We start from the raw sequence: 27,913 nt of genomic DNA, 5'->3' as shown, positions 1-27,913 counted from the left end.
TGATACTTTAACACCTTTCCTTCACAAAAAAAGTGATGCCCATTTCATTCATATAATTGAAATGGGCCATTAAATTTTTTTCCAGAACAAAAAAAGGCAGCTTCCATGATATATTTTTCTAGATAGATGTACATATATTTTGCAAACTTTAAATAGCTTCATCTCATTCTCTTTGTTCTCTCTCTCTCTCACCACACCTTGTACCATTAAAATTCTGCTTCATTGTATTTCCCTCAAAATAAATAAAATATTTATTTAGAAACATACCTGATACAAACTAGTGTTATCCATTACCCAGGGCAAGGCTTTATGGTTCTGGGACTTACAAGATCACCTTGAACTCCTAAAATATTGCTTGATTTTATCAAATACACGGTGGAAATCTCTAGTTGTGAATATACTGAAAATAGCCCTTTCAATGCTTCTGTGAACCTAATGGAACCTAAACTGAAAGCTACCACCTTGATTTAAATTTTGAAGGAATGTGAATAATTAAGGAGGCATATTCAGGATTTAACTTTATTTCAGAAGGATAAATACCTCACATATGAACTTGTCTTCTAATTCAATTAACTTAAATGATGTAAGAGTTCGTGTTTCACTGAAATACGATTTTTTTCCCCAATATTTTGTTTTTTCTGGAAAAAAATGCAAAATTTTGCAATATTCTGCTTTTTAGAAAATGAATCCAGCAGCAATATTATCTTTTATTTTTCTACCTTTAAAAAACCAAGTTGGAATTTGTTTTATGCATTATTTTTAAAACTTGGGGATAAGTAAACTTTTAAGTAGGATATCAAAGAGACAGCAAAAATCTGTAAGAATGTTTTAAAAATGAGAAGTGAGGGGGAGACTAACTCTACAAACTATTAAAACATGTTGTAACGTTAAATCAGGAGTAGTGTGAAGAGACGAGGACGACCAGGATCGACCAAAGCCTGTGTCCGTCAACTATGCCCTGCTGCCATCACCCCCACCATGCCCAAGAGAAAGGCTGAAGGGGATGCTAAAGGAGGTAAAGTCAAGGTGAGGGACGAACCACAGGGAAGATCCGCGAGGTTGTCTGCTAAACATGCTCCTCCAAAGCCAGAGCCCAAGCCTAAGAAGGCCCCTGAAAAGAAGGTAGAGAAGGTACCCAACGGGAAAAAGGGAAAAGCTAATGCTGGCAAGGAGGGGAATAACCCTGCAGAAAATGGAGATGCCAAACAGAGCAGGCACAGAAAGCTGAAGGGGCTGGAGATGCCAGGGGAAGTGTGTGCATTTTTGATAACTGGGTACTTCTGGTGACTGTACAGTTTGAAATACTATTTTCATCAAGTTTTATAAAAATGCAGAATTTTGTTTTTTAAAGCTATGTTGTTAGCACACAGAACACTTCATTGTTGTTTTGGGGGGAAGGGGCATATGTCACTGATAGAGTGTCTTCGAAGCTGGATTGATGTGGGGAAAACACTTTTGCCTTCTAGTTTTGAGAGACTTCCTCTTGGCTTCCAGGAGGAGGAATTCCCTGACTCTGACACACGTGACCACCTTGGCACAAAAACCTTGTGGTATGGAAAAACAAATTCGTTTTTATGTCCTCTTCTCCCTTTCCACCTTTCAGCTAGACTTAACTCCCTTAAACCCAGACATCTGCTGGGACCTGACCCCCAGTAGTTGGTTACTGGTGTGTCAGGCAATCTGAACTTTCCAGTGATGCCACGGAAATGGCACCCCTCAAAAGAGCAGTGGTTCTGTTTCTAGATTGTAGAGCTTCAGATAAATTCTGCCATTTTCATTTCACTTCCTGAAAGTCAGGGTCGGCTCATGAAAAGTTGTTAAACAACATGCTGAATGTGAAATGTCAACTCTCACTCTAAACTTCCCCTGTTCAGAGCATCAGATGAAGGCTTCTTTGGATTTTATAGTGGCTTTCTGATTTTTGGTAGTCCATTGAAGAAGGGAGTTTGAAAGTTGTTGTATACTGTTAGAGATTGCCTACCCATGGCCTGCCTGAAATACCATGATAGTTTATGGAAAGTATGTTTAATAAAGCTGGATGCAGTTTGGCTTGAAAAAAAAAAGTTAAATCAGTGTGACGGTAACAAAAGCATATTATTAATTAAATACATATTGGCTATTATTTTCAATGATATTGTTATTATAAAGACTTCTTATATCATCCCCATCCCCTGAAGCAGCGGTTAGTCACCTAAGGTATTTGAGTCTCCCTTGTCAGAATTCTCAGTTACCGGATTGCATATTTGCTTTTACCCAGGAATAAATGCTTGAGTGGCCACCTCTGACTCAGCTCTGGTCACGTGTCCACAGGAGACTCTCTTGCTAGCATCACCTCAAACTCCTAAAATATTACTTGATTTTATCAAATACACAGCGGAAATATCTAGTTGTGAATATATTGAACATAGCCTTTTTGATGCTTCTGTGAACCTAGGGAACCTGAAGTGAAAGCTACCACCTTGATTTAAGCCTCTGGTGTAAAATTCTTTTGCAATTCTCCTGGGGAAATTTACTTTTGGAGGAACTGCTTTTGCTTCTGTATGAGTCCCTCAGCTCTGTCATGTCATCACTGATCTGTTTGCCTCTGCTTTCTGTGTTCCAGAAACCCTCGCTGTCCTGGCCTGTAGCGGGGGTCCTCCTGGGTTTCCACAGTTGCTATGTGTTTTATTTTTAAAATTTATACTGTCATTTCAATGGGATCTGGGAAGAAGGGGAGGGCTCCAAAATGTGGATATAGTCCACTTTGTGGAAGAACTCTTTTATGTTATGTAATCAAATCAATTATCTCCCAAAACGAGTTTTTTCTTTGACATTTACTTATATTTTTCTTATAATATTTACTTATAATATTTGGCATTTTATATCTAATTCTTTAATTAGCTTGATTTTTTTCCAAATATGTAACCTATTATCCTAGTAACATTTATAAAATTATTAATCATTTCCTCTCTTTTTCCCTTTAAGAAAACTCATACATGCATGTTTATATAAAAACATGTCTAAAATATAATGACTGAAAAAAAGAAGTTGCAGATACATTAGTTTATGTTTGAAAAAAGGGGAGAGAATTTTATAGGTCACTATATATTATGCATTATATATATTTGTGTATAAATAGAAACATTACGGGAGGCTGGAAATAAAAACTGTTAATTTCTTTTGGAGAGTAGAAATGGGAGAAAGTCAGAGGTGAGGGAACATAATTTCAGGAGCAGAGAGAGTGTGAACTAAGAGAAACAGCAGCCAACAGGTGGTTGGCAGAAAAAAAGGGGCTAGGACCTGCTGACTCTAGTGTTTGCTGAAAAATAAAATCAGCACACATGTTCACAAATTGAACATTTAAAAACATAGCTAACATGTATTGAAATCTTACTATCTGCCAGGTCCTGTTCTCATAGTTTTATATGTACTGATTCATTTACTCCTCATAATAAATGCGGTAAGTACTACTCATCACAATTGTAAAGACAGGGAAACTGGAGCACAAAGTGATGAGGTAACTTTTCCTGTATATGCTATGTATGGCCCAGCCAGAACTTGACCCCAGTTGATGTGGTATTAGAGCCCCCCTTAATTGCTATGTTCTATTGCACAACCTTAATGATCACCTCCTGAGACTGAAGCTTTTCTCACACCCTTCTTACAGTCACCAGTGCTCCTAAAAGCAGAACCTTTATTCCAACCATAGAAATGAAAAGCTTCACTTTGAAGAAATGAAATATACTCTAAAGATGAATACTATGTTATTTAAACATTCGTCTAAAAGTATAGTCTGGAAATGAAGAGTCAAAAAATATTTGAGAGAAACCTAGAGCAAAGAAAACAAATTCCAACAAAGAGATTTAACTCCCAAGAAAACAGAGTTAATATATAAAATAGAATAAAATAGCCTAACAAGTCTAATTCCTATTTTCAGAGATACAAAGGGATGTGTTCACACATACTACACAGAATGGAGTTCTTGATTAAAATATGATTACTGAAATTAAAAACGGATTACCTAACAGAATGAACATAAAATATCAAGTTAGTGAATTGAAAGACTAAGGAATTCTCTCAAGATATGATGAGAAGACAAGAGCATGAAAGTATGGAAAAAATATTGAAATAGAATCAGAAGTTCTGTATAGGCAGAATAAAGATTCCTCAACAATGTACCACATCCCGCATCCTAATCCCTGGAACGTGTTTATGTTACTTTAGATAACAAAAGTGACTTTGCACCTGTGAGTAAATTAGGGAGCCTGATATGGGGAGATTATCCTTGGATTACTTACATAGGCCCAATGTAAGGGCTTACATAAGTAGGGTCCCTTATGTAGGGTCCTTATACATGAAAGAGCAAGAAGGATCAGAGGCTTAAAACAACACAGATTTATTATCTTAAAGTTCTGTAGTTCAGAAATCTGAAATGGGTTTCATTGGGATAAAATCAAGGAGTTGGCGGGGCCGCATTCCTTTCTGGAGGATTCTCTAGGGGAGAATCCCATTTCCTTGCCCCTTGCAGCTTCTAGAGGCTGCCCCCATTCCTTGGCCCTTGGCCTCCATCTTCAAAGCTAGCAACACGGGGTAGAGTTCTCACATCACATTGTTGATTTTCTCTTTTGACTCCTTCTTCCACATTTATGAACTCTTGGGTCCATCCCAAAAGTGCAAACCAATCTGCCTAGTTTAAGGTCAGCTGGTTAGCAACTTTAGTTTCATCTATTATCTTAAATTCCCCTTTGCCACATGATGTAACATATTCATAGGTTCTGGGAATTAGCACATGGACATCATTAGGGGACCAATATTATGCCTACTAATCCCACCCCTACTCCTAACTTTAAATGCCTCCTAACTTTACAGTGTAGATCATTTCAGGCATGCCCAAACTTCTACCTTTAAACTTTCCAATTCCAATGTACTCTTGGAAGGTGGCGTTTGGTGGGTGGCATAGGGTTGTAGTTTAGTGTACGTAGACAAAAATATACTGGGTGTCCTGTTCAGTGCACTCTTCAGGGTTTTTCAGCCTTTTGTGGGCTTTGAGCTACTTTGCAATTCTGTAAATTGTAGAAAACTAGAAAACTGATAATAATGCAAATGACTTTGTTTATAGAAATGCAAATATTGTCGAGGGGAATACAATTTATTATTGCCCTATAGATATTGACCTAATTTGCCAGTTTGTATTCATTTTTCAAGTCTTAGCATGTCTATATATTTGTTTTCTCTTTGAATACTCCTTTGAAATGATTTTTAACATTTTATTGATCCCCTCATTAATGAGTGAAATAAAATTTTGCCACCCATTCATAATTACACCCCTTTTAAAATTTTTCCTTTAACAGTAAAAATTTTATTATAAATGTATAGTCACTGGAAAAATTTCTTCAACTCAGATGTCCATAGAAATGTAGTTAATTACTTGTTAAAATTTCTCTGATCTCCTTTACAAGAGATCCCACCTACTCACTAGGGATGGAGTGGTGAGCAATCTAATTTACCCATCCAGATTAAAATTTAGTGTTATTCAGTAATATAAACTCAGGTTTAACCCAGTCTTTTCCACTCAATCCCTCAGTTTCCCTCCTACTTCTTTTCACTTCTCTTATGTTTATAGAGAACCGGGTAGGATTATAATGACCTAATTACTTCCTCGCCAGATTCTTAGTGGCTCTGCAGACCACTCTAAGTCTTTATTCCATCTTGCACATGGCCTCCAGCCTAGAGGTCCACGCTAAAACCTCATTTCTCCCCAGCAGTCTCCATGAGGGGCCCAGTGCTTCTCAACTCAGTGTGGACACCATGCAGACACCCAGAGAGGGTTGGGAGAGCCAGCTAGACCCTCTTTTAACATATCACACAGTTTGTCTGAGAGGAGGAATGTGGGATTTAAAATGCGTAAATTATGCTTAAGTATTTTTTTCAATTTTATGACAACTAGAGATGTTTTAAAGTTGCAACTGAAAAAAGAAAAAAAAATCTGGAGCTTTACACCTGAAAGCATAAATAATGGTTCTTCTAGACAGTGGAATTATGATGGCTTTTAAAGTTCCTTTTCCTTTTCTTTATTTTCTGATTTTTTAGTAAAGAATATATAAAACTTTTTGTTTAAGATTGCCCTGGTTGTTGCAGCTTTTTTTTTGTTTGTTTGTTTCCATATGAATTTTACAGTAGTTTTCTTCTAATTTCTGTAAAAAAAATGATGCTAGTAATTTGATTGGAAGAATGTTGAATCTATAGATAGCTTTGGGCATTCTGGCCATTTTTAATGGCATTGATTCTTCCAATCCATGAGCAGGAAATGTTTTTCTATTTGTGTCATCTATTATTTTTTCAGCAGTGTTTTGTAATTCTCTTTGTAGAGATCTTTCACCTCCTTGGTCAGATGTATTCCTAGGTATTTTATATATTTCTTGGTTATTATAAAGAGGACTGAGTTCTTGATTTGACTCTCAGCTTGAACGTTAGTTTGGAAAAAGAAAATGTGGTAATATATACCATGGGATACTATGCAGCTGTTAAAAAGAATGAAAGGATGTCTTTTGCAGCAACATGGCTGCAGCTGGAGGCTATTATCCTAAGTGAATTAGCACAGGAACAGAAAACTAGATACCACATGTTCTCACTTATACTTGGGAGCTAAACACTGGTTACTCATGGACATACAGATGGCAACAACAGACACTGGGGACTGATAGAGGTAGGAGGTTGGGAGGGAAGGGGTTGAAAAACTACCTATTGAATACCATGCTCATTACCTGGCTGATGGGATCATTTGTACCCCAAACCTCAGCATCATGCAATGTATTCTTGTAACAAACCTGCACATGTACCCTCTGAATCTAAAAGTTAAAGTTATTTACAAAAAAAAAATCTATAAAGTAACAAGTCATTTATAAAATAGAATATATAAAAGTAACAAAAGTCATTTGAAAGCTAGTTACAAAATCATATGAATAATGTGCCCTCAACATGTTAAAAAAGTGTATAGAAAAAAGACATAAATAAATTACACTGAGATGTTAACGGTGATTGTTTAAGATCGTTTAAGATTGTGGGCAATGTTTTTGTGTGTATGTGTCTACTAAAATGTAGCGATACAACAAAACACTTTCTGATATTGGTTGGACTCAGTTGTTTTGAGCCTGGTGCTAATGAGTCTAGACTTCGGTTGGGTAATAGTCCAGTCCATTCAGAAATATTGTGTTCCACAGATATTGACGAAATTTCAATGTATTTAATATGGTCAGGCTTTGTGTCCCCACCCGAATCTCATGTTGAATTACAATTCCCATAATCCTCATAATCCCCACCTGTCAAGGGAGAGACCAGGTGGAGGTAACTGAATCTTGGGGATGGTTTTCCCCATGCTGTTCTTGTGATCGGGAGTGAGTTCTCACGAGATGTGGTGGTTTTATAAGGGAGTCTTCCTACTTTGCTCGGCACTTCTCCTTCTCGTGAAAGAGGTGCTTTGCTTTCTCCTTCACCTTCCGCCATGATTTTAAGTTTCCTGAAGCCTCCCCAGCCATGCTGAACTGTGAGTCAATTAAGCTTGTTTCCTTTGTAAATTATCCAGTCTTGGGCAGTTCTTTACAGCGGTATGAAAATGGACTAATACAGTATTTATCAAGGTTCTACAAAGGAACAGAACCAACAGCAGTGTGTGTGTGTGTGTGTGTGTGTGTGTTTATGTATAGAGAGCATTCAAGTCTTATTTAAGCAAGAATGATCATAGTGGTTCATATTAAATATGGTGTGTGTATATATATGTAGTCTCCGATGCATATACTTAAGTTGAGGAATGGTCGTTCTAGCCATAGCTTAGTAATAATGTTTTAGTTTTGTTGCTACTGCTGTGGTTTCAAATGAGGAATGGATGTAATAGGGATTTTTCTTCCAAAATGCATTAACAGATTTTTTTTATTGCAAACCCTCCTTCAATTACTGATTTATGTCTTACTTAGCCATGATCTATCCTCCTTTTAACATGTGTCAGAATTTTGTTATTTAGGTTTTTTGTATCTATGTTCATAACTGAGGCTGGCTTGTGGTTTTCCTTTTTTCTACTACCCTTGTCCAATTAAGGCATGAAGATCATGCTAGCCTTACAGAATAAGGTGAGAAACTTGTCATTATATAATATATATCATATATAATATATAATTACATATTTTATATGATATAATATATATCATATAAAATATATAATTATATATTTTATATAATATAATATAATATATATAATCATGGCTATATATATATATATATATATATATGTAGAGAGAGAGAGAGAGAGAGAAATTTATTTTTAAAAATTGGCTCACACAATTGTAGGGCTGGAAAGTCCAAATTTTTCAAGGCAGGCCAGCAGGCCAGAGACCCAGGGGGAAGAGTTGACATTGCAGTGTCAAGTCCAAAGTCAGTCTGGAGGCAGAATTCCTTTTTTCTCAGGGGACTTCTGTCTTTGCTCTTAAGGCATTCAACCAACTGGATGAGGCCTACCCACTTTATGGAGGGTAATCTGCTTTACTCGGCGTCTACTGATTTAAATGTTAATCACATCTTTTAAAAAGGCATCCACAGTAAAATCTAGACTGGTGTTCCACTGAACAACTGGACACCATATTCTGGCCAAATTAGTACATAAAATTAACCATCATATTCCCTATCTTTATAATTCTTTCTTACCTCATTGTAATCTCTCAAAAGATATTCTGCTTCCTTGTTAATGCTAACCCCTCCACATGAGCTCTTGATCTCCCGTTTCTGTCTCCTCCAAAAATTTTTCACAATGATTTATTTTTTCCTGTTGTGTTATGAATCACTTCATTCTCACTCATCTCTCCCTCTAGGTAAACATGTTCAAGTCTGCCCTCATTTTAAATAACATTTCCTCATTGTATTACACTCTCTAGCTATTACACTTTGGTCTGCTTAACTTCATTAGCAAATATTTTTTTAAAAATTTATTTATTATTTTGTCTTTTTCTATGATCTGAAGTAATTCATAATCATAGGGATTGTCTGAACCTTACAGGTTTCCTAGAATTCTTCACATGGGACATGAGACTGAAAACTAGATCTTTGACTGCCTATTTAATTTCTTCTCTTACAGCTTATTTATTTAGTCTTCTGTTTTGTTTTGCTTGTATATGAGTAAATTTATGTTTTATAAATATATCTGAAATTCTGTTAACTCTAGGGTAAGATACAAACTAATCAAGCTCATTTACACATTGATGGTTACAGCTGTAATGAAGCTCTTATTTAACAATTTTGACGCCAAAATATAATAAAAACATATGGAATCTGCTATTGTTCTAGCTTGTCATAGATGTTAACCAAAATCTGGCTTATGTTGAGACAGGAAAACATTTTTGTCAATTAAAAAAAACAAAAAAAACAAACTTGTTCGCTTCCATTTTAATCTTTTAAATAGTTGTTTCTTTCTGTAGTGTTTCTGTTTTTACTGCATCCTTTATTTCCAAGTAGTTTTTATTTCTTTTTATTTTCATTTCCTCTGTTTCGTGCTGAGAGCTTATTTCTTGTCTTTTACCCACATCAGTACATAAGCTTTTGCTATTTTGTTTCTTGCATTCTTTTTTTTCTACCTTAAAGTTATTTGTTTATACTTGTGTTTTCTTTTTCATTTCTCAAAGTTGATTTAGTTAACTCTTCTCTATTCAACTTTGGCAATATGTATTTTTCTAAAAAATTAGACGTAAAATTTATTGACTGATTTCTAAAAATCATCAATTTTATCTTTTTTATTAAGTTATTGGCACAATGACAAACAGCAGTATTATATTTTTAACAGTTCCTTTTCCTCTATAATTTTGGTCATTTTTCAGTCTTAATGTGGTTGATTTATATCTTCTCTTTTTTAAATTTTTAAATTTTTATATCTTCTCTCTTTTAAATTTTTTAAATTTTTCCTACTTTTATAGTTTTTTTTCAATGTCTTTTCAAAACACTAGATTGGGTTTTATTGATGAAATTAACTAGAATAAGTTTTTATGCTTTACTAATCACAATTTATATTTTTTATTAATTCCTTTGGTCCTTTAATTTTTTTGTTTTCTGTTCTTTTCTAATTTGGGGCTTAATTATTGTTTAAAAATTCATAGCTGTCTAATAAATATCTAGGAGAACAGCTTCTCCTTTGGGAACTATTTCAAATTCACCCTATTAGGAGTGATACGTGCTACTCTCATCCTTATTTATTTTCCAATAGTTGATATTTTATTTCCTCTTAAGCTCAACAGCTTTTTAGAGTGAGATTTTTAAATGTCCAAGAAATTTTTAAAAATATATTCTTTCATTATTAAGTTTAATTTTACTGCATCGTTATTAGAGATCACATTTCACTGGTACAGTTTTCTCCATTTCACTATTTTCCAAGTATCTTTGGTATATTGTTCTGGATAAATTTCTTATAAACAATATCACAGGATTTTTTTTTCTAAATTAAGCATAAAAGAATTTGACTCATACACATTATTATTATGTTTGAGCTTATTTGTACAATCTATTTTATATTTTCTACATGGTATTCTTTTCATTGTCCTAATTTGTTTTCTTCTCTTTTGTTATGCAGATAGCATTTTTTCATTTCATTTACATTTCTCTGGTGCAAGTATCATTGGTAAACATTTTCTGTAAAGGGCCTGATAGTAAATACTTTTGTGGATCATATAGTCTCTGTCACAACTACTCAACTCGGTTAGAACATGAAAGCAGCCATAGAAAATACATAAATGAATAAACATGGCTGTGCTCCAGTAAAACTTCAATTAAAAAAAATTAGGCATTTGGCCTAAGGGCTTGTTTCAGTCGGTCCTAGCTGCCATGACAGAATACCATAGACTAGGTGCTTAAACAACAAACATATGTCTGTTCCAGTTCTGGAGGCTGGAAGTCCGAAATCAGGGTGCCAGCACAGTCAGGTTCTTGGTGAAGGTCCTCTTCTTGATTATGCTCTTGCACAGCATAATTGGCACAATAATATACAGAGCAGTATCACATCTTTAACATTCCTTTAGCTGTATAACGTTGGCTCTTTTTCGTTCCTAATGTGGTTGACTTGTCTCCTCTCTCTTTTTAAATTTTTCAGCCTTCTTACTTTTGAAGTTTTTTTTTTCACGATCTTTTCGAAACACTAGTTTGTGGCAATGGGGGTCAGCGGGGCGGGGATTATTGACAAAGTTAACGAGAGTCATTTTCTTGGTGCATGCACAGAGAGAGATCTTACATCTCCTCCTCTTTTTATAAGGGCATTAACCCCATCATGATGCTCCACCCTCATGATCTCATCTAACCCTAATCACCTCTCAAAAGCACCTCCATCACACTGGGGGTTAGGGTTTCAACATATGAATTTGGAGGGGACGCAAACATTCAACCCATAACAAGGCTATGGTTTCCTAGCCCTGCTCTAGTGTTTTGTGTTGTAAGAACAGTTTTAAAGCCGTCTAGCGGAGGGCCTCCCTTCAATTTTCTTTATTGCATTTTTCTGGAAATTCTATTAGGTCATATCTCTGAATCCATTTCTCACATTTACATCTCTTTATTACTGTTACTCCTGAAGCTTTTTCTTTTTGTTAATGGTAGTAGTACATGGACACAATAACAAATCAAATAGTAAAGGGAAAGCAACACCCTCCCATCTTACCACTCAGTGCCTACCTACAGGCCCTAACTCCTCTTTGTGCCTTTTAAAAAAATTTTTTCTGGTCATAATGCCAAGTAATATGTTTATACCTCTATTCCTTATCTCCCTGATATGAAAGATAGTGATTTAGTTCAATTATGTTACCTTCCTCTATATGACTATGTTCTTTCCTCTCTTCCCCAAATTTAATATCTGTAACATAGCTTTAGCTCTACTAATAGTTATCTTAATCCAATCAACTTTGGCAGGTTTTTTAAAAATAGATTTTACTTTTTGGCGCAGTTTTAGGTTCTCAGCAAAAGCAAAACTGAGCATAAGGTACAGAGATTTCTTTTATCTCCACTTCAACAGAGTATTTTTTTATTCCACAGTTTGTGAGAAGGAATATTAATAATCAATTATAATAGTGATCCTAAAACCAAAGATGAAGGGATTATTGTCTTATATTACACTAATTGTTTAAAATTGTGCCTTATTTTCTTTTTAATATTCAGATCATGTCTTTCTTATTCACCTTTCTTTCTTCTCTCTTTTTGCTTCTGTTTTAGTCTGTTTGGGCTGCTATAATAAAATATGAAGTGGGTGGCTTATAAATAACAGAAAATGATTTCTCACAGTTCTGGAGGCTAGGAAGCCCAAGATAAAGGTATCAGTGAATTCAGTATCTGGCGAGGCCTCTTGGTTCACAGACAGCTAGAGTCTTGCTGTGTCCATAGCAGAAGGAAAAGGTTGCTCTCTGAGCCTCTTTTATAAGGGCACTAATCCCAATCATGAGGGCACATCGTATCTCCTTACACATGATGCTCTTTTTTTTTAAGTACCTTTTTCATCATACCACCTTTTCTCGAGTTCCCTGTCATTGTCCTGAAGATGTCTCTCCTGGGAATCTATCTACTCATCCTCTGTTCCTCTCTGCACTGGTTGTTCTTCAGGCCTGTTCTGCAGTTGTTTTCCATATATCTCTCTTCCCTGCCCTCCTGGGCCAAGGCTTCTGTTTGTGAATTGCATGTTGTCTTCCTCTTGGTCGGTTTGCCCCTAATTTTATTGGACTTCATCCTCAAGGGCAATTACATTTTTAACTTCTAAAAGTCTTTTATGCTCTCTAATTGTTCTTTTTCCTAACAACCTTTTATTGACTTTTCTTTGCAATATCCCTAAGAGAATATTTTTTAAGTTCTCAGTCCTTCCATTTTCTCTACTGCTTCTGTAATTTGTTTACTTGTTCCTGCTGGTCCTCCTTTTCATTTAGTTGCTTTTCTTCAAATATTTGATGATCTTTTGTTGTTCATTCTTATCTATGAATGAGAAGCTTAATTAATTACTTAGTAATCAATTGTTATGGGCTTTCTCTCCCGTAAATGGCAGAGTAGACTGCAGGGCTTATGTAACTGGGTGCAGCTTCACTTTAGGGCACCTGGGCATGGAGCAGGCAGGCTAGCTGGAGTTCTCAGTTGCTAAAACAAGAAGGGATTTTCTGGCTCACGCCTGTAATCCCAGCACTTTGGGAGGTGAAGGTGGGAGGATCACTGAGATCAGGAGCTCAAGACTAGCCTGGCCAACATGGCGAAACCCCGTCTCTACTAGAAATACAAAAATTAGCTGGGTGTTGTGGTGTGCACCTGTAATCCCAGCTACTCAGGAGGCTGAGGTAGGAGAATCGCTTGAACCTGGGGGGCGGAGATTGTAGTAAGCCAAGGTCGCGCCACTGCACTCCAGTCTGGGAGATAGAGCGAGACTCCATCTCAAAAAAAAAGAAGGAATTTTCTGTGACAGTGGCTATCTTTAGTCTTCCTCTCTCCTGGACAGGGCTTTATTTTTTGTTTGTTTGTTTGTTTTTGTTTGTTTGTTGTTTGTTTTTAATTTATTTATTATTATTATATACTGTAAGTTGTAGGGTACATGTGCATAGCGATTGGAGTTTGTTGCATATGTATGCTTGTGCCTTGTTGGTGTGCTGCACCCATCAACTCGTCATTTACATCAGGTATAACTCAATGCAATCCCTCCCCTCCCTCCCATGATAGGCTGATTGATATTTGATGTTCCCCTTCCCGAGTCCAAGTGATCTCATTGTTTCGGTTCTTTATGGTGAGAACGTGCGGTGTTTGGTTTTCTGTTCTTGTGATAGTTTGCTAGAGTGATGGATTCCAGCTGCGTCATATTTCTAAAGGACACAAACTCATCCCTTTTTATGGCTGCATAGTATTCCATGGTGTATGTGTTATACATTTTTCTTAATCCAATCTGTCACTGATGGACATTTGGGTTGATTCCAAGTCTTTTGCTATTGTGAATAGTGCTGCAATAAACATCGTGTGCATGTGTCTTTAAGAGCAGCATAATTTATAATCCTTTGGTATATACCCAGTAATGGGATGGCTGGGTCATATGGTGCATCTAGTTCTAGATCATGAGGAATCGCCATACTGTTTTCCATAATGGTTGAACAGTTTACAATCCCACCAACAGTGTAAAAGTGTTCCTATTTCCACTCACATCCCTCTCCAGCACCTGTTGTTTCCTGACTTTTAATTAGCCATTCTAACTGGTGTGAGATGGTATCTCATTGTGGTTTTGATGTGCATTTTTCTCTGATGGCCAGTGATGATGAGCTTTTTCGTAATCATTTGTTGGCTGTATGAATGTCTTCTTTTGAAATGTCTATTCATATCCTTTGCCCACTTTTGATGGGGTTGTTGTTTTTCTTGTAAATTTGTTTGGCAAGGAGTTCTTTGGCAGGTTCTGGATATTAGCCCTTTGTCAGATGGTAGATTTTAAAAATTTTCTCCCATTCTGTAGGTTGCCTGTTCACTTCTCTGATGAGTAGTTTCTTTTGCTGTGCAGAAACTCTTTAGTTTAATGAGATCCCATTTGTCAATTTTGGCTTTTTGCTGCCGTTGCTTTTGGTGTTTTTAGACATGAAGTCTTTGCCCATGCCTGTCCTGAATGGTACACCTGGGTTTCCTCTAGGATTTTTATGAGGTATTAGGTCTAACATTTAAGTCTCTAATCCATCTTGAATTACAATTTTCATTATGGGAGTAAGGAAAGGATCAGTTTCAGCTTTCTACTTATGGCTGACCAATTTTCCACAGCACCATTTATTAAATAGGGAATCCTTTCCACATTTCTTGTTTCTCTCTCAGGTTTGTCAAGATCAGATGGCTGTAGATGTGTGGTATTATTTCTGAGGACTCTGTTCTGTTCCATTTGGTCTATATCTCTGTTTTGGTACCAGTACCATGCTGTTTTGGTTACTGTAGCAGCATGGTATAGTTTTGAAGTCAGGTAGCCATTGATGCCTCAGCTTTGTTCTTTTGACTTAGGATTGTCATGTCTTGGAATCGCGGAGCTCTTTTTTGGTTCCATATGAACTTCGGCAGTTTCCAATTGTGAAGAAACTCATTGGCTTGATAGGATGGCCATTGAATCTATAAATTACCTTGGGCAGTATGGCCATTTTACGATATTGATTCTTCCTATCCATGAGCATGGTATGTTCTTCCATTTGTTTGTGTCCTCTTTTTATTTCAGTGAGCAGTGGTTTGTAGTTCTCCTTGAAGGGTCTTTACATCCTTGTAGTTGGATTCCTAGGTATTTTATTCTCTTTGAAGCAATTGTGAATGGAAGTTCATTCATGATTTGGCTCTCTGTTTGTCTGTTACTGGTGTATAAGAATGCGTGATTTTTGCACATTAATTTTTGTATCCTGAGACTTTGCTGAAGGTTTCTTATCAACAAGGAGATTTTGGGCTGAGAACTTGTGGGGTTCTAAATATACAATCATGTCATCTGCAAACAAGGGACAATTTGACTTCTTCTTTTCCTAACTGAATACCCTGATTTCTTTCTCTTGCCTAATTACCTAGCCAAACTTCAACACTATGTTGAATAGGAGTGGTGAGAGAGAGGGCATCCTATCTTGTGCCAGTTTTTCAAAGGGAATTTTTCAGTTTTGCCCATTCAGTATGATATTGGCTGTGGGTTTGTCATAAATAGCTCTTATTATTTTGAGGTACGTTCCATCAATACCAGGCTATTGGCGTTTTTAGCATGAAGGAGCTGTTGAATTTTTGTCCCGAAAGCCTTTTCTGCATCTATTGAGATAACCATGTGGTTGCCGATAACTTTAGTTCTGTTTATATGCTGGATTATGTTTATTGATTTGAATGTTGAACCAGCCTTGCATCAAGGATGAAGCCCACTTGATCATGGTGGATAAGCTTTTGATGTGTTGCTGAATCGGTTTGCCAGAGTATTTTATTGAGGATTTTTGCATCGATGTTCATCAGGGATATTATTGGTCCTAAAATTCTCTTTTTGTTATTGTATGTACTCTGCCGAGGCTTTGGTATCAGGGATGATGTTGGCCTCGCGAAGCCGGAGTTAGGGAGGATTCCCTCTTTTTCTATTGATTGGAATAGTTTCAGAAGGGAATGGTACCAACTCCTCCTTGTACCTCTGGTAGAAATTCAGCTGTGAAGTCCATCTGGTCCACCAGGGCTTTTTGGTTGGTAGGCTATTAATTGTTGCCTCCAATTTCAGGAATACTGATATTGAGATTACTATTCAGGGATTCAGCTTCTTCCTGGTTTGATCTTGGAAGAGTGTAAGTGTCAGAAATTATCCATTTCTTCCTAGATTTTCCGATTTTATTTGCATTAGAGGTGTTTATAGTATTCTCGTGATGGTAGTTTGTATTTCTGTGGGGTCGGTGGTGATATCCCTTTATCATTTTAATTAGATGGAATTTGATTCTTCTTTTCTTTGCTTTTACGTGAGTCTTGCAGTGGTCTGTCAATTTTGTTGATCTTTTTCAAAAACCAACTCTGGATTCATTGATTTTTTGGGTTTTTGTATCTCTATCTCCTTCAGTTCTGCTCTGATCTTAGTTATTTCTAGCCTTCTGCTAGCTTTCGAATGTGTTTTGCTCTTGCTTCTCTAATTCTTTTAATTGCGATGTTAGAGTGTCAATTTAGATCTTTCCTGCTTTTCTTGTGGGCATTTAGTGCTATAAATTTCCCTCTACACACTGCTTTTAAATGTGTCCCAGGATTCTGGTAATGTTGTATCTTTGTTCTCCATTGGTTTCAAGAACATCTTTATTTCTGCCTTCATTTCGTGATGTACCCAGTAGTCATTCAGGAGCAGGTTGTTCAGTTTCCATGTGGTTGACGGTTTTGATTGAGTTTCTTAGTCCTGAGTTCTAGTTTTGATTGCACTGTGGTCTGAGACAGTTTGTAATTTCTGTTCTTGTACATTTGCTGAGGAGTGCTTTACTTCAATTAAGTGGTCAATTTTTGGAATAAGTGCGTGTGGTGCTGAAAGAATGTATATTCTGTTGATTTGGGGTGGAGAGTTCTATAGATGTCTATTAGGTCTGCTTGCTGCAGAGATGAGTTCAATTCCTGGATATCCTTGTTAACTTTCTGTCTTGTTGATCGGACAGGGCTTTTTTATTCCTTTAGTTTGACTGCATTTCTCTCTCAGACAGCTGTACTCTCCTTAGAATTCTATCCTAGCTGGTGTGTAAGTTTTCTCTGGCCTGTATCTTGAGGATTTTAGCTTTAGGTTAGTGATGCCTTTGCAATTAGTTGTTAGGGCTCCTGTCCTAATTAAATTATTAATTATCTTTTTATTGCCCACTACGCTGCGCAGTTCCTGGTATTTGTTAACCCTATTTTTAGAATTTCAGTGGATTTTGTTTTATAGTCTCAGTGGTTTCCTCATGTACATAATATATTTTGGGTTTCCTCAACTCTTGTCAATCCAAACCCGTTGATTTTTTTTTTTTCCCTTTGGGTGCACCTCCTCACAATTTCTGGTTTGCTGACAGTGCCTTCTTGCTTGCTAGTGCCAACATGGCTCTACATGACACACAGTCTGTAAATGTAAGGGATCTGGGTCGGTATTTACATAGACATCAAATTCAGTCCCCTGGTTTATTCTTATTGAGGTCGTTTAAGCTAGTCATTTGCTGGGATAGTTTTGATTTCTTGCTTCAAGCCACCTTGTTATTAGCCTGCTCTAAAAATGTTACATTGATCTTTTTTTTTTATGGGAGCAAGTGGTTCATACTTATTGGGCAATCGTACTTTCCAGAAATTGTAGGTGTCTGAACATATTTGCACATGGCTATTGCTGTATGTATAGTTGTATTTTGTGTGTGTAAGGAATAAGCCACCAGTCCATGAATTTGCTCTAAATTCTAAGAGCAAAGATGTCTTTACAATGAAACTGGGTGCTTTAGCTTTCCTTTGTAGCACTTTGTGTCATCATAGACTCCTGATTTATTTCTTCAACATGATAGCCTTCAACCAAATAAACATGTGACACCTACTGACTACACTTATTTTTCCACTTTGGAAAGACGCATCATGATAGAAGGGGATGTTAATAGACTTGCCCCGTGGAGCTTAATAAGTTAGTTCTTGAAAGAGGAACTGAATGGAATGGTAATAACACAGATTCTCAGTAGCTCAATGGCCCTCCCCAGCAGAGAAAAGGCTGACCTCATTTCTGGATCACTCTCTGACATAAATTTCTCAGTCATAGGATATTTCAGAGACTTTTACATGAAATGCAGGAAAACCACATTCCACCCACATTTGGTCTTGACAGAGACTCATGTTGTGACATATATGCTTTTCTATTATGTATACTAGAAAAGAAAAATCTCAGAATGGAAATTTGGGAACTTGCTGGGCTTACCAAAACTGAAAATATAACTGTGGCTGCGTTCTTGTAGAAGTGAGTGATAAAGAAATTGTCTTTTATAAGTTTCAGAAAAGAGATGGTATTTTTATGTGGGTGACCTTTGAGAACCAGCAAATCACTAACAAAGAAGATACCCAAATTTCCCATTTTAAGAATATAGCAGAAGTATAATTTCAAGATTAAAATGCAAGTCCACACATATGTAGCTAAGAACACAAGCCCTCTAAGATGAGCCAAGAAAAAAAATTACTGATGTTTGACTCAGTTAGCTATTCTTTCTGACAGGAGATTAAAGCCGCCTGTGAGATTTCTTTGACTCGTGACTCATTTAATTCGTTTAGACATTGCCAGCAGAGCAAGCTACAACAAAGCAGATCCATCTTAACAAGCTCACTCCTGGCTGTTCTAATAAAGAAAAATAATTGAATTGCTGATTTTGATTTTTGAAAATGCACTCAGCATTTGAGTATTTGGCTTCACACTCCAAATAAACATAGAAATATTTATTACATCATCTTCTTCCCCAGAGTGAATGGGAAAAAAAGCACACGCACAGAATTAGCTCCAGGTAACCTTTAAACTAGTGTAGCACTGAAGTATGTTTGCCATGTTTAGTTTATTGTAACTGAATTTTTAACTTAAAATCTTACTGTCTTATTTGGAAGAAGCACCAGTTCAAAGCACATGTGGATAAATGAATAATGCTGATGTTAAGCACATTTATTATGAATGTTATTTCTCAAGATGCATCTGCTGCAGCAGAGAAGAATCACTCCTGGTCAAAGTGAGCAGTAGGTAGAGCTGAAGCAGCAAGCTGGTGGTCAGATATATTTATTCAACCTGAACACTGTTTTTTAAAAATGCATAAACATTTGAAAATCGGGAGACTCCATGTAAAAATTCAGACATGCGGTTCCCTTGCAAATTTATAGGAATTAGCAACAGGAAAGCTCATTTCCAATCCTCAGGTGCTAAGTAGCAGTAGATTCCTCCAGTGCTTGCAGTGTGGACACACGTACTTCACCAAGTGGCCTTATTCGTATTTCCTGCCTGATCCGTAACACAGGTTTGGGAACACTGATAAAGACAGTAAAGCATAAAACTTAGAATTAAAAGACCTCTATACTCATTCCACTGTTAGCACCAAGGCAATGCTCATTTGGATGTAGCTAGCATCTAGACAGCTAGATCTTATCCAAATATACTGATGATGGGCTGTGTATCATCTTTAAGAGGCAGCTTTACCACAGCTATGTCCAATGTACAGCAAACTTGTTCAATTAATAACTTAATGCTTTACAACAAAGTGGATGGTCTCTGTATCTTGACTAGGATGGGAGGGGAGAGGGTTATTATTAAAGTTGTATCTAGAACCTGGGACTTTAGATATTATCTAATTTAAACTTCACAATAAGGTCAGGAGGCTGGTGTTTTATAGATAGAAAAGCAAATTTAAGGAAAATAAGCTTACTTGATGTTAAACAATTACTAAGTGGTAGGGCAGCTATTCAAAACCAAGTCTGTGTGACTAAAAACAAAAACAAAAACAAAAACAAAAAACACTACATTTTATCAATTTTACAACATCTCTTTGGAGACATATCCCCTCTCAATAAAATGAGAAGAATGTTAATCCTTTGACTTTTAGAGGTATGCACTATATTAATGATATCATTTTTATGTTTGTGATTCTCTGGGGGGATATTAGCTCATATTACCAATATTTCAAGCTTTAAAATATAGAAAACTTTAAACAGAACCCTTTTATACAACCTCCCAGTGATCAGTTATCCTCCCTTGTATAAGTTTGGCAGCAGCTATAATAGAGAGTCAAATTAACAGTGGCTCAAACACATTAGAAATGTATTTCTTGGAGTTTCATACTTTCTGTGATACCCATGTGCTTGCACATCAATAAATTTGTATGCCTTTGTCCTGTTAAAAAAAAAAACGTATTTCTCTTCACATAATAGTCTGAGATTAAGCATTTCACAGCCAGTATTATGAGTTTCAAGTGGTCAGGACTTAAGTTCTTTTTAATCTTGTTCCACTGCCCTAGAGTGATGCTCTCATCCCATGGTACAAGATGGCTTGCTACCACATTGCACACATTATTTTCACTCATATCTCATTAACAAGAATGTAATGAAATAACTACACCTACATATGAAAGAGTCTGGGGAATGCAGTCATTGTCTAAGGCACCCTGTGCCTCGCTAAAATTTTATTATCATGGAAGGAGGAGGAAACCAGTACTGTGAGACAATGATCCATCTCAGGCACACCCGTTAAAACCTACACATAAAGTACAACCAAACCCACACTTCTCTCTTCTGATGTAGACACCTGTCTCTACTACTAACCACTCGACTTTTTCTTCTTTCTATTTTTGTGTCACTGTCAAAGTCCTGAGCCTTTTAAAAAGTCCTCCTGTTTTGTGTGATTAAAATTAGGAGATGACGAAAGTATGATCTCATGAATCACATGATTTATTGCCACACCAAGATAATTTTTTTCTTAGGTTGGCAATGCTTAAAGAGGGAGGGAATAACAAGAACAAATCTCAGAGGAAATACGCTTGATAAACATGGTACATTAACCACATAGTGAGTGAGTTCCAAAATTGTTAAAGTTTAGTGGATCAATTATGATGGAAGCAGACCTCTGTGGAAAGTAAAGTCTAATGAAAATTTGAGGTGTACCTTTTTGCAAGTGGTTCTTGAGAGAGGCTGGCTTCACCAACAAGGTGGAGGAAGACCACCAAGGTTGTGAAGACATGTAAGTTCCCTCCACGCTAGAGGACAGTGCTGGTGTTGGATGGTGAGGTTTCAGAGATTAGCTCAAAGGCTAACAGGTGTGGCCCTGTCATAGACTGAGCTCTCAGTCTTCAGACAAGTGGCTAACAAGAGTGTAGCCCTGTGGTAGACTGAACTCTTCAAGTGTCTGTCAAACTCTTGGGCTTATATGTATTTTGAAGTCCAATTGTTGAGGTCAATAGCTCGTATATGGGGTCTCATACGGTGTGACATCTCATTCTTGAGGAAAGGGAGAATTCACTCCAAGTTCTTGTCATAGCAAAATATATGTCACTCAATTTGCAAACTATGATCATTTCACAGCTACCTAATACCTCCCTAGCTTAGGTCTTATGTCCATACTTGATCACATCAGATTTCTTCCTGTTCCATTTGTCAGTGTTTCCGTCTCCCAACTCTGTATATTTTGTGGTGGTATTCTCAATTGGAAATTACTAGCCCACTATATGTCAACAAGTGTCAGTCTTCCTCCAGGTTAACTTTAAAATATGAATTTGTAATACATCTTTGTGGAGGTAGGATGATTTTCCTAGGCGGGGATTGCTTTTCATATTCAATGGTGTACTATTTTGACTGGAAAGGGCAAAACAGTATATGTTTACATTTCTTTGGTAGTATCAGGTATATAGATATGCACTTAACAAGGAGCAATCAGCTATAGTCGTGATTCTCAAGTTTTGTAGAGCCATTGGGTATCTATTAGACAAACAACTATAATAGTTATTATCAACAATTAATCCATAAATTGATCTGTAGATTTAATGCAATCCTAATTAACACCTTATCAAGCTTTTTATTGACATTGACAAGCTGATTATGAAATTCAAATGAAAATGCCTAGGACCCATAATAATCAAGACAAACTAAAAAATATTGCAGGACAACTAATACCTAATTTCAAGTCTTATTAAGATACAGTAATCCAGACAATATAGTATTAGCATTAAATAGATCGCTGAAACATAACAGAGAATCCAGAAATAGACTCATACATTTATAGACAACTGTTTTTCTGCAAAGGTGTAAAGGAATTGAGTGGAGAAATGATAGTCTTTTCAGTAAATGGTAATGAAAGAATTGAAATACATATGCAAAAAATGAACACTGATTTACACCTCACATCATATACAAAAAGTAACTCGAAATATAGACTTAAATGATCAAAAGCTTGATCCATAAAGGCATAAATTGATAAACTGGGTTGCATGAAAATTTAAAACTTCTGCTCTTCAAAAAACACTGTTAAGAGAATAAAGAAGGCACAGACTGAGAGAAAAATATTTGCAAATTATGTATCCAGTTAAAGCACTTATATCCAGAATGTATAAAGAAATCTTGAAACTCAATAATGAGAAAATAACCAATTCAAAAGGCTGGTGTGTTGGGGGTGGGGGAGATGCTGGAAGAAAGGCAAGCAAAAGATTTGAACATATTCTTCACCAAAGAAAGTGGTATATAGGCTCATGAAAAAATACCAAACACCGTTAGTCATTAGGGAAACGCAAATTAAAACCACAATATGATATCATTATGAACCTGTCAGAATGGTTAGTATTTAAAAGTCTGACAATACCAAGTATTAGTGAGGATGTGGAACAACTGCTGGTAGGAATATAAAATAGCATACTTTGGAAATTGCTATGTAGTTTCATTAAAAGTTAAGCATATGCTTGCCATATGATTCAGTCATTCTATACCTGGATATTTTTTCCAAAAGAAATGAAATCATATCTCACTTGTACATTAAGGTTCATAGCAGCTTTATTTGTAAGAGCCCCAAACTGCAATAACTCAAATGTTCATCAAGAGATGAGTGAATAAACAAATTGTGTATAACCATACAATGGAAAACTATCTGCAACAAAATGAGGTGAGCTATTTATTGATATATGCAACAACTGATGAATTTCAAAATAAATATGCTGAGTGAAAGAAGTCACTCAGCATACTATATAAGTATATATAAGTATATTTATATAAAACTCTACAAAATGCAAACTAATGCAGAGTGACAAAAATCAGATCAGTTCTTGCCTGGGGTGGAATTAAAGAGAGGGGCTCATCACAAAGGGACAGCAGGAAGAAATATTTTGGAGTGGTGGAACTCTTTTGTATCTTGATTGTTGTGCGGGTGGTTACATATTCTGCTTGTCAAAGTTCACAAAACTATATTGCCTCTAAGATAATATAGCTTAGGATTACCTTTCAATAAATCAATTAATAGGCTCTTGGTATATACCAGAAATAAAATTGATTTTTAATAAAGAAAATGAAATCTAAAATATCCATTAATTTTCCTCATTGTTTTCCTCCATGCTGGGCTATAAGATAACACCAAGTGTACCTGTAGTTTAAAAAAGTATTCATTGTTTATTTAAAATTCAAAGTTAACTGAATGCCCTAGTTGTTGTTGTTATTTTTGCTCAATCTGGCAACCGCAATATATCTATATGTACATTCTTTCTATCTATCTATCTGTCATTCTGACTGTCTGGTATATGTACCATGTCTGTTTGTAAGCAATTTAACTTTGTGAAGAATCTTCCAAGAAAAACTGTGTGCAAACTATTTTCCCAGGTCATAAAACACAATGATCAGTGATTTAAAGTTATTTGATATAAATCAATCAAGTGCTGGGGGCCAACTACCAAAAATTATTATTTTCATTTAAAGTAATTAAAGCATTACCATTGGCAATAATAGGCTGTCAGACCAGTTTTCTCTGAGGTCACTGATAGCTCAAGAAAATAAAACATCATTAGCATATATTGCAAAGCAGTTTATACAAAAGTGGGACAAAATCACTAAGCCACAGGGTAACAAAGGAAGAGATTAAAACAAAAACATTTCCCTGTTTTATTCTGCTAAAATTAATGTCTTGTAAACTAAGATAAGATCGTAGGAAATGACTGCTGCTACCCACCTTTCTACTAGCAACTGCAGGATACATGTCTATCTTGAGCAAATCGGCAGTTTAAACCAATGCAGAGCTAGGTGTTAACATGGCCTTGGGTTCTGGGGATACTCAGGGGAGAAACTGAGGTGAGGGCTTCCCCTGGGGCTGGGCAAGAGCCTGAGACCTATGTCAGATTACCCAGGAAGAGGATCAGAAAACAAGATTTGGAAAAATCTTGCCCCTCAGGGATCCACTTACCATGCAAAGAAGGTGGTATAAGACCCATATTAAAGTCACTGGCTCCCTACCCCCTAAAAAAGCCAAGAAATTGCTGAGTAGTTATGCTAAGTCCTCTGATTCCTGAGGCTAGAGGAAAAGTTTGGGAACCTGGAGGCTTCTTCTGGTAGCTTACCCAGAGACTAGCAACTTGCCTGCCATTGCATTGCCAGCCTGTGTAGTGGAATGCCACCATCCATCACTCACCGCACTGCCAGGAGCTTAGGTGTTTCATTAGCTAGCCCAGAACATGTTAATGCTGTAAAAACCCTGCTAAGGGCTGGGCACAGTGGCTCACAACTGTAATCCCAGCACTCTGGGAGGTCAAGGTGGGTGGATTGCTTGAGGCCAGGAGTTCGAGACCAGCCTAGACGTAGCGAAACCCCGTCTGTACTAAAAATACAAGTAGCCAGGCGTGATAGTGCACACCTGTAATCCCAGCTACTCAGGAGGCTGAGGCAGGAGAATCACTTGGACCCAGGAGGTGGAGGTTGCAGTGAGCTGAGATTGTGCCACTGCACTCCAGCCTGGGTGACAGAGCAAGACTCTGTCTCAAACAACAACAAACAACAATACCTCCAAAAACTCTGCTAAGGGCCCACAACCCAGAGAGACAAAGATCACTCTGGACAAATACAACATTCCTGGTGAAAGAGAACTGCTATAAGAGAAAGATAAGGGAAAGTGTTCAAGAAGATGCAGGTGATATACACATGCACACATACACATTTTCTGGTGCTAAAACAAGCCATAAGTTCCCTATGAAACAACTTAGCACATGAATTGAAGGAGAGGATGGTCATCACAGAGGTTAAAAAATGGCAAAGAAGACATGCATATAGCCAACAGATACATGAAAAAATGCTCGTCATCACTGGCCATCAGAGACATGCAAATCAACACCACAATGAGATACCATCTTACACCAGTTAGAATGGCAATCATTAAAAAGTCAGGAAACAACAGGTGCTGGAGAGGATGTGGAGAAATAGGAACACTTTTACACTGTTGGTGGGATTGTAAACTGGTTCAACTGTTGTGGAAAACAGTATGGCGATTCCTCAAGGATCTAGAACTAGAAATACCATATGACCCAGTCATCCCATTACTAGGTATATACCCTAAGGATTATAAATCATGCTGCTATAAAGACACGTGCACACGTATGTTTATTGCGGCACTATTCACAATAGCAAAGACTTGGAATCAACCCAAATGTCCATCAGTGACAGACTGGATTAAGAAAATGTGGCACACATACACCATGGGATACTATGCAGCCATAAAAAAGATGAGTTCATGTCCTTTGTAGGGACATGGATGCAGCTGGAAACCATCATTCTCAGCAAACTATCACAAGAACAGAAAACCAAACACCGCATGTTCTCACTCATAGGTGGGAACTGATCAATGAGATCACTTGGACTCGGGAAGGGGAACATCACACACCGGGGCCTATCACGGGGAGCAGGGAGGGGGAGGGATGGCATTGGGAGTTATACCTGATGTAAATGACGAGTTGATGGGTGCTGTCGAGTTGGTGGGTGCAGCACACCAACATGGCACAAGTATACATATGTAACAAACCTGCACGTTGTGCACATGTACCCTAGAACTTAAAGTATAAAAAAAGAAAAAAAAAGGCCTGAAAGACTATAGAAGAAATAGCTCAAAGGACAGTCATGTGAAATCATGATAGAAATCATGAGAGGACAGAGAAGAAGATTTGGGGATAGATTTAGTAGACATAACATGTAGTAGAAATATCTTAGAAAGAAATAAATTATAAAACTGATAATATAAGAAAATTTCTGGGGACTGAAGACCCAAGTCTACAGACTAAAAGAAATTACAGAGAAATAGGCAGGGTTAATGACGAAAGAACACACACTTAGGCATATCCAGGGAAATTTTTGAAGCCTCGGAATAAAATGAAATTGTACAAATTTCCAGCCAGTAAAAGCAAATTCTCTACATGAAAAGTGACAGCACAGGAAAAGAAAATAATAATTCTTGGAATTAATTAAACAAATGTAAAGGAAAAGTGGAGTTGAATATCTACATTAAGAAGGGAAGACATGGCCGAGCACGGTGGCTAATGCCTGTAATCCTAACACTTTGGGAGACTGAGGAAGGTGGATCACCTGAGATCAGGAGTTCGAGACCAGCCTGGCCAACATGGTGAAACCCTGTCTCTACTAAAAATAAAATTAGCCGGGTGTGGGGATGCATGCCTGTAATCCCAGCTACTTGGGAGGCTGAGGCAGGAGAATCGCTTGAACCTCGGAAGGTGGAGATTGCAGTGAGCTGAGATCGCGCCATTGCACTCCAACCTGGGCAACAAGAGTGAAACTGTCTTAAAAAGAAAAGAAGGGAAGACATGGCACAGATTGTAAGTTGATCAAATCAGCAGAAATGAGAAAAAGGAAACAGAAGAAACATTGTAAAAAAAAAAAAGACATAAAGTAAAATAGAAAACATAAAAGTATGTCAATCATTACATTAAGGAAAAATGGGCTAGTTTATTCCATTAAATATCAGAGATTGTCAAATTTGTTAAAATATAAAACGTAACTGCAAACAACTTAGAACAAAGTGGTTTAAAAAAAAAGATTAAAACTCAAGAGCTAGGTGGTCATACTTCCTGTTTGTTGGAGAAAGGAGAGGAAGGAAAGCATGAGGAGCTGCTGTGGCCACCAGCGCAGCTCTGTGGAGCCTTACAGAGCCCTTTGGAGCCAGAGGAGCCCAGAGACCACACCACTCACCTGCCCTGCTACTCACCACCACAGCCGCATCCTCGGACCTGTTCTCACCATGTGTTAAAGTATGGGGGTTACTGTGAAGTTCTAGGCGTGCAGACCTGCCTGCCCCAGGATATTAAAAAGGCATATCAGGAAACTGGCAATGAAGTGCCACCCACATCATCCTGAAAATAAGGAAGCAGCACGGAGAAAATTCAAGTAGTGAAGTGTATGAGGTGTTACCAGATGCTAGAAAAAAAGAGACATCTATGACAAATATGGCAGAGAAGGATTAAATGGTGGTGGATAAGGTAGAAGTCATTTTGACAGTCTGTTTGAGTTTGGCTTAACATTCCATCTTCAGGGAAGTTTTTGGTGGAAGGACCCATTTCCATCTGACTTCTTTGAAGGCCCATTTGAGGGCATTTTTGGTGGAGTAGGGGGTGGAATTGAAGAGATTCCTAAAGAAGCAGAAGCTGAGGGATGGGGCCATTTTTCTGTGCCTTCAGTGTACTTCCATCTTTTGGAATTGGGCTTTGTTCTTTTGGAAGAGGGTTTATTTCATTTTGGTCACTAGGTCATGGAGGCATTATTTCCAAGTCATTTGGTAATAGTGAGATGGGCAACTTCAAATCTCTATCAACTCCTGTTAAAATAGTTAATGGCAGAAAAATTAATAGGAAGAGGTTAAGAGAGAGTAGAAGTTGAAGAAGATGGCCAGTTAAAGTCCTTAATAATAAATGGTAAGGAGCAGGTTCCATGCTTGGATAACAAGTACTTCAATGCATGTATATAATGGAAATGTTAAACT

At 37.1% G+C, this 27,913-nt stretch overlaps 2 pseudogenes; one reads left to right on the top strand and one right to left on the bottom strand.

Annotated features, from left to right (window-relative positions):
* The window catches only part of LOC103883809, a 133,965-nt pseudogene that overhangs the window by 24,078 nt on the left and 81,974 nt on the right, over positions 1–27,913 (bottom strand).
* LOC116275225 lies at positions 979–27,913 on the top strand (annotated as a pseudogene).

This window comes from Papio anubis, chromosome 6, assembly GCF_008728515.1.
Source record: "Papio anubis isolate 15944 chromosome 6, Panubis1.0, whole genome shotgun sequence".
NCBI lineage: Eukaryota > Metazoa > Chordata > Mammalia > Primates > Cercopithecidae > Papio > Papio anubis.
This window is presented reverse-complemented; position numbering and strand designations above follow the sequence as displayed.